This window comes from Drosophila erecta, unplaced genomic scaffold (assembly GCF_003286155.1).
Source record: "Drosophila erecta strain 14021-0224.00,06,07 unplaced genomic scaffold, DereRS2 tig00000000-arrow-pilon, whole genome shotgun sequence".
Classification (NCBI taxonomy): Eukaryota; Metazoa; Arthropoda; class Insecta; order Diptera; family Drosophilidae; genus Drosophila; species Drosophila erecta.
The window spans coordinates 21,357,818-21,365,589 of record NW_020825194.1 but is presented as its reverse complement, the minus strand read 5'-3'; the positions used below and the strand labels follow the sequence as shown (position 1 = coordinate 21,365,589).

Below are 7,772 nucleotides of genomic sequence, written 5' to 3'. Positions count from 1 at the left end.
TATAATTGATTAATTGCGCTAACTGAAGACAGCAATCGAAATGAGGATTTACTCGAATGCATTCAAGTGCCAGTCTGCACAAATAAAAACCTGTCGATTAAAAAATATATTTAATTAAAATTCTAGGAACTAGGTCCATTCTGCTGTATGGGTCCTTTTTTTTCCAGATCTTGTAGATAATCTTATTTGTTTGTGCGCCGTTACCACAGCATATATTCTTGTAATTGCATTCGTCACTACGCGTATTGCCGTTATTTGAATCATTAGTTATAAATACAGATCGATGCTGTTCGAAGCTCTTGGTGTTATTCTCAGCTTATTACATCTTTTTGCAAGGCAGAATACACAATTTCAAGCAAATGATTTTTGAAAGAGAACTTTATTACATTAAAACCAGTAGCAGCAAGTTCGCTTTCATCTACACTGGGGCCTGTGCCATTTCCATAAAATGGTAAATGGTAAAGGTGCCAAGATAAAATCTGCAATTGTCTGCAGCCCAGTTACAGGCGCAGAGGGAAAATGGAGATCAAGGTGTAAAGTGTGGCATACTTTTTCCCCCTCAAGAAGCTGATGCAATCAGCCAAAAACACGCCACACAAAAGCCGCCTCCCAAACAAGTTGGCCAAAAGACGTCAACCGCAGCAGCATCCGCGTCAGCAAAAGCAACGAACCACCGCGAAAGCGCCAAGAAGCGAGGAGCAGCGGCCAAAAGCCTGCAGTGGCCAGATGCTCGGCATGTGGCTCAATGGTCTAGGGGTATGATTCTCGCTTTGGGTGCGAGAGGTCCCGGGTTCAAATCCCGGTTGAGCCCGGCTGCAATATTTTTAGCTTGCGGCCAAATTTTCATGGCCCGGCCTAAAGTTAATTAAACAAACAAAGCGAAAGCCACCGCGAAATGAGCGATGTGAAAATGTAGATATTGCAAGGCATTTTCTTTCGGCCGGGCCAACAAATAAACGACGTTGCACAGATGGCAACGCGTTGATTGGATGGCAAATAAAATGAAGTAGCAATAGTAGCAATGGCTTACTGGCGATCAGAGATGGCAAGTATCGTATACTGTGTACCTGTACCCAGATCTTACTTTTTAATGAAGGTACTTCTTTCACATCTTGGTAAAACTAACAAAACTTTTACTATATTATTTACAAATTGATTTAACGTAACGTTTTAAGGTTAATTATAATTCTCAATCAAGGTTTATCAAAGGAAGTTGAATTTGAATAGTGATCTCCAGTCAAATTTGGCAAAACTAAACATAATTTTAATGGTAAGAAACGGAGATGTTGTAAGTGTTGATAGCCATTCTGCAGGTTGGCAATACCAATTAAATTGTTTAAAAATAAACGTATTATCAAATAAATGTGGGGTTATTAAATGTTGCTCAATTATTATTCGTTAGTGTAATCTCAAATTTAACATTTGTATAATTACTTTGTATTGTCTTTGTGTAAAAACATTTGTTGCCTCAGAGGCAGCGCCACATGTAATGAAAGGCAGGCTAAGCGGATGACTTCTCGGCTAATACTCGTATTAGCTCCAACTTTGAGCCAAGCACATGCAACTACTTGTTTTGGGGCATTAGCGATTGACTTGGCCGATAAGTCTTTGTGTGTTTTATCGCCAACAATTGGAAAATTGAACAATGAGTGTCGCTCTAAGCCCGAATGAAAACTCGAACTCCACGCGAACTGAAAGTGTGAAAGACATAAATTGGTGCCCATGATGTAACCCCTATAAAACTATTTCTTTCGGATCATTTCCAGTTTATTTTTGTGGGGAAAAGCAGTCCCAAAGCTATCTGCAAGCTAAAAATGATTTGGCTTAAAGAATAGAGCCATCATATTTTATAATGGCCTCATAAGGCCGTCGCATCGAATTATTACCAAATCCAGAGACAGCCAAATGCACCGCCGAAAAATATAAATAAAAACTACTTTCACAGCCGGTCGGGTCGGTCGGATCGGAATTAAAATCACCCAGCAATATGCAAGTTTTTTGATCTGCGTCCGCCATCTGACAAAAGTGCGGAGACTGGCGATGGCCTTCGCATCGGGACGAGATCATCGGATCGGATCGGATCTGCAGCTGCCTGGAACAAGACGAGATGGCAACAAGTGCGGGCCAGTTTGGCCAACTTGGCCAACTGAATTCGATGGTAAAATATTTGCTCGATGCAGGTTGCACACCAGTGCCCGCGAGATCAAAGCCCCAAAATATTTGTTTATTCTGTGGCTTTAATGATAGAAACTACGTTTTTTATTTATCTTCATTAGGAAATAGTCTAAAGGAACTCGCTGTAGTTTAAATTCTTATAACCTTATTTGGATATTTTTAATTTGTCACTGTGCTAATGTGACTTATTTTAGCAAATCGTTATTAAAGGTGTGTCCCCAAGAATTAAATGAAAATGTTTCCTCCAATTAATAAAATTCCTTGAAAAGTAAATGCTATTTAATTGGCGTTTAACATTTTCGCATTCCTCCGCAATTTCCAACAACATCGAAAGGAAAAATATGACAAACGGCTGTGGAATAAATCGGACTTCTTGCCACCGCATTGGCGACCGGAATCGGTGGCGTATGTGTAATATATTTCGTGTGCTTCTTGGCAAACCGGCGCACGAACAGAGATCAATCCCAAATGCAGTTGAACAAATCACGAGCAGCAAACTGCTCCCAACATAAAAGAAGTCTTAACCAGATCGACTAATGATTCGCTTGGAGACTGATTGCCAGACAGGTGTGGTGCGCTTCCAAAGCTGTTAATGACTTTCAAGAGTGCATTGGAATCGCATTTAATGGGTGCCATAATACAGAGCTCAGCGGGCGCCGGCCTGCTGATCAATTGCCAGTTGTCTGGCAAGTGAATGTCATTGGCTATTGAAAGTGAATGTTCGTTGCCCCCTGGTGAAAGGATCACTCACTTGGAATGGAGATTCCCGCTAATGAGGCACAGGCGATGGGTGGGTCGAAAATTCTCAGCATCGTTCGTCTGCCAACGATGTTGCAACAATTGCACTGTAACAAATATTCCGCACACTTTGACGACCTAATTGAAATGTTCGATTATTATTAAAACTAAAATACAACCGCAATGTGTTTGAGCTGCATATGTGACGCCGAATTAGCATAATATTTCTGAAATTGAAATGACGAAAGTCACCGACTGGTAAATTCATAGTAATTTTCCTTACGTGTACCCTGAGTTACAATTGTGCAAGAGGGCCAGAAAGCAGACAGCGCCTAATTTGCCTATCAATGCTCTTTTTCAATTTACGTGAGGGATTGCGGCATCTTGGGCTATGAAATATGAGAACTTACCGCTCCAAGTCACGCAATTCAAGTGTAAAATTACATTTTCTTCATTCATAAAATGCAACATGTTGCCTCTGCTGCAGTCGGCCGGGAAAAGCGTGAGCATTTCCCCGTAGTAATGAGGCAACCACAATGCAGTTGCGGGGGCTTCGGAATGTTGTGGACGGTTTGTGGGCAAGGAAGGATTGCGGAGTAAGGTAGCCACGGCTCTGGCCATAGATGTAATACCAGAAGGCGTGAAAAGTCGGTTATTTGGTCAGCAGTGGGCAACAATCAACTGACCAGCACCCACAGACTTGTGCATAACCATATTGTTAAATAACTAGTAACCTAAAGTTTGTTAGAATCCAAACAATAATCGAGAAAATACATGTGAAATGCACAACCAGTAGGATACATCTATGAGATTAAACGTTCTCTCCCAAACTCGATGTCGTTAAGTCCCATTATGTCGCAGCCTAATGGTAAACCCTTTCTTGAAACCTGAAGATTACGAATGCGGCCAAGAACACCTGCAGTTCATTTATTTATTGTATTTGCTCTGGAATATACGACCACCTGAACGCTGCATTCTTGGCCCACAACCAGTAAGAACAAATACAAATAGATTTGAGATTTTAGCCAGCAGCAGCAAATCATGCAGCCAAGAAACTTGGTAAATGACAAACGCTCTTAGCTGCAGTCCGGGGATTTAGGTGGCTAACAAACCATTACACGCATTGTCAAATTAAGTGTAAATAACTCGGTTGTATCAACAAATAAATCATGGCACTCAGCAGAAAAACTCAGCTCGCAGTCACTCAGCCGAGGAGCAGAAAACAACAGGCAGTTAAATCGAACGCAAAACGGGTAAAAGGGGTAAGGGGAAAGTGCATTTGCATAATGACAATGCAATTTCAAATAAACGCAGGACACATGTCAACGAATAAATTAATTTACTCTAACATTATTTATGCAGCAAACAATGTGAGAGTAGCCCTCCAGAGCACTGCAAGAAATGTATCACTTATGCATTCAACTCGAGAATGATTTTTGAATGTTTTCTGCTCTCCAATTGAACATAAACTAGCATTCCAAATAAGTGCACATGAGATATGAATGACCCTAAGTGATGCAACATCACTACCCCTTTTTTTGGTCAGTGCATGGACCGATTTCAAACGACACGCACACGACATCCAGCGTGCAATGGAGGCCAGATTGGGACACATTGGTCGGTTGGTTGGCTGCTCCGAAATGAGGATTGGGGTAGGGGGAATGGGAATGGGAGTGGGAAATGGGCTGCGGGTGAGCCTAATGAAGGAAGTATTCGGTGTCTACCAATGCCGGAGTGCACAGCTATGGACATGTTCACCCGGCACTTGCAGTTGCACCTGCACACCTGTGCCGATGGACGCCTACATGGACTCAATGTGGTTTCGTCTCGTCTCGTCTCGGCATCGACATCTGCATTAATTGTATGGCTATGGAGCGGCTATGGCTGTGATGACTATGGCTCTATATGCCTAAACTGGCGATAGACCGAAACTTAAATAGCCAACACAGTTTGCCTCGATTTCTTCGAGGGTAATGGCGTGTGGCATGGATTGGTCCTTTCATCCATCCACTTTTCGACGGCCGGGCCACTTTTCAATTATAACAAAAACTCCCAAACCCTCAAAACGAATGGCAAACGCAGTGCGCGAACAAAACTCAAAGGCGTGCAATTTGAAATGCCAATTGATTTTGCCCCGGAATAAAAAATATGTACATTTCTGCCGGCAATCCCGGCGACTTGTTAGTTTGCTGGCACCAACAGGCGGGCAAAAAGTGCTGCAATTGAAACAGAAAATGAACTGGAAGTGGCCATTGGAGATGGGTCACTGGTCAAAGAGGACGAAGCTCAGATACCCTTGAGGTTGTTACAATATGTGCCTCAATCCAATTGTACTTTTAAGTCAGGTTTTTCCTAGATTCAGGTCTGTATTGAGTTAAAAATGTCATTTAGCTTTAGTTTAGATGAAATTTAAGCATTTAAATTGGAGAAATATGAAATTGAGTCGGATGGTAAGAATGTAATCCATTAAATGTTCCCCACCAATATATTTATATTTATAACACCCGTTTAAAGCACCATAAAGTTACAAGGGCACGTCATCCTTTAAACGGGAGCACATCAAGTAGACCAAAACAAAACCCTGACCCAAAAGAACCATAATCATCCAGTCAACGCAAACGAAAGTCAGACGAGGAGCGGGAGCAGTCCCAACTACTTTTCCACTCACTCCCAAAGATGGTTCCATTCAATTGCTCTTTGTACGAATCGTGGCGCGTGATTTTTGCAACTTGTGGTCGCGGCTCTTTGCCAGGCACTATTTTTAGCCAACCAACATCGCAGTATCCAGCATCGAGCCACGCCAACTGCTCCTCCTCCTCCTCCAACTCCCCCGCATCCGGCTCCTTCCTGACCAGCCGCAAACATTTTAGCCAGAAGCCGCAGCTACAATGTTGACAACGTCAACCCGTGTCCGTGTCCACGTCTCCGCCGCCTTCGTGTTTCCATGTCGCCAATGTTTGTCCACAATTCAAAATCATTTAAGCGCGCTTTCTGCTATGCTAACTGAAAAAAGTAGCCCCTTTTGTGTGCTTCCTTCTGTTGGTCGTAGTTTTCCTTCTATTTTCCCACCGCTTTTCTTTTTATGGATTATTTTCACGCCTTTGGCACTTTGCATTTTGCCTTTTTGCGGTATGGGAAAAAGAGCTGTGCTGCATTGACTAGCATATTTCTTTCGACCGGGCTTTATAATTGGAAATCCCACAAAGGTGTTGTCGTTGCTTTGTGACTAAATTGAATTTAGTAATCGCTTTTTTATCGACCATTTCAAACTAAAAGCCCCACACACTGGCATCCATGCTCGCTCCTGTGTCCATAACATCACTTTTTGTGCCACAAAGTGCCTTTGGCCACTTTCTAAACCATTTTTCGGCACGTGCAGTGTCCACTTTCTGGACACACCCACAAAATTGGAGGAGTTCCCCTTCATGAGTGCCCTGGGGTGACGGCATTCAGCCAATATTTTTATGGGAGTCATTTGAAGTAATTTATACGATTCACTACACATTACGGCTACAAAAAATGGATCTAAACTGATGGGCTAAAAATAAATTATACTTTCCTAATTCATAGCGATAATTGAGGGCTCTAGGATCCCATTTCCATAGTAAGCAGGACTTTTCATACATTCTTATTATTTACTACAATTTTATTTACTTCTTTAGGCCGCAACAAACAATCACAAAAGTTACACATCCGACCATCAGCCATATAATTCGACCTTAAACACTTATCATTCGATTTAATGATTGCACTTTCATTCGATTGGCTTTTGGAGCTCATTAAATATTTATGGGTGAACAGGCAATTTATAATTTATTCATTTTTTTGCAATTTATTCAACAATTAAACTTTAACTAAATTCGCCTGCATTTTTCGGAACTTGAATAACTTTTGCCTGTGAAAACGCTGGGAAAGTAGCGTAAGATACAAATAAAATGGAAAGGCGACTAATCTTTGGATTGATAGATGCGGGTGAGTAAAGTCAATGGGCGAAGCAATGCGTGAATGCCATATAAATTCATCAGATAATTTATAACTTTACCTTAATTAAATTTTGCAGCAGCTGAACACAATGGGAGTGGTTCGCAAATATATAAAATTACAGATAAAAAAAGTTTGATATTTTTATACTTTAGATACGCTATGTCTGCTCAATAAGGGTACGAAATTTAATTCAATTTATTTATCTAAGTCGATTGTAATTATTTTACAAAGTAGGTCCAAATATTTTGAGATTTTAATGTATAATATATTAAATAAATATGTGGGACCAAAACTAAACGTGTAGTTTTGAGTTGGTGTAGTCTGCACACTCAATTCGATCGCGTGGTTGCCGAAATTGAATTTTGTTGATAATTATGTGGGATGGATGAGCTGATCATATTTTGTGGTTGATTCGCGAGCGATGGAAAGTGCAGAGGTGAAAGGACAGACCGCCAGCCCGGTGAAAGGAAAGGGATGATATACACGGGAAGCCAAATAGAACCAGCTCGAGCCCCGAGGCCGGAATCAATTGGAACATAATAAGATGGTCACCCCGGTAATTGTCCGTTAATGGCTTCATTACAAGCCGCAAGACGGCGAAAACGGTAGTTAAAGGCAAGTCTGAAAAACAGCATAAACAAAGCAAAGTTGAGACCTGACCTGCGGCAATATAATCAGCCAAAACCCCCTTGAAAATCCCTCCATCATCGTGGGTCGCAAGCACGCGACTTGTGGTCACAAAAACCTCTGGGAAGCAAAAAAGAGTGCAGTTGCTTCGAAGAAGAGTGTTTTGACTTGGCCAAAAGAGAAACCGGTCGGAAAGCCAAGCAGTGCAAGCAGTGCGGCGCCACCGATCAAATAAACAAACGCGCAGC

The 7,772-nt window shown here is 41.7% G+C and overlaps 1 protein-coding gene and 1 non-coding gene across 2 annotated transcripts in view; one reads left to right on the top strand and one right to left on the bottom strand.

Annotated features, from left to right (window-relative positions):
- LOC6551818 overlaps nt 1–7,772 on the bottom strand; it is a 59,389-nt gene that overhangs the window by 21,212 nt on the left and 30,405 nt on the right. The window lies entirely within an intron of this gene.
- On the top strand, nt 740–811 carry Trnap-ugg. The gene has a single exon. It is a non-coding gene; the product is annotated as a tRNA-Pro (tRNA).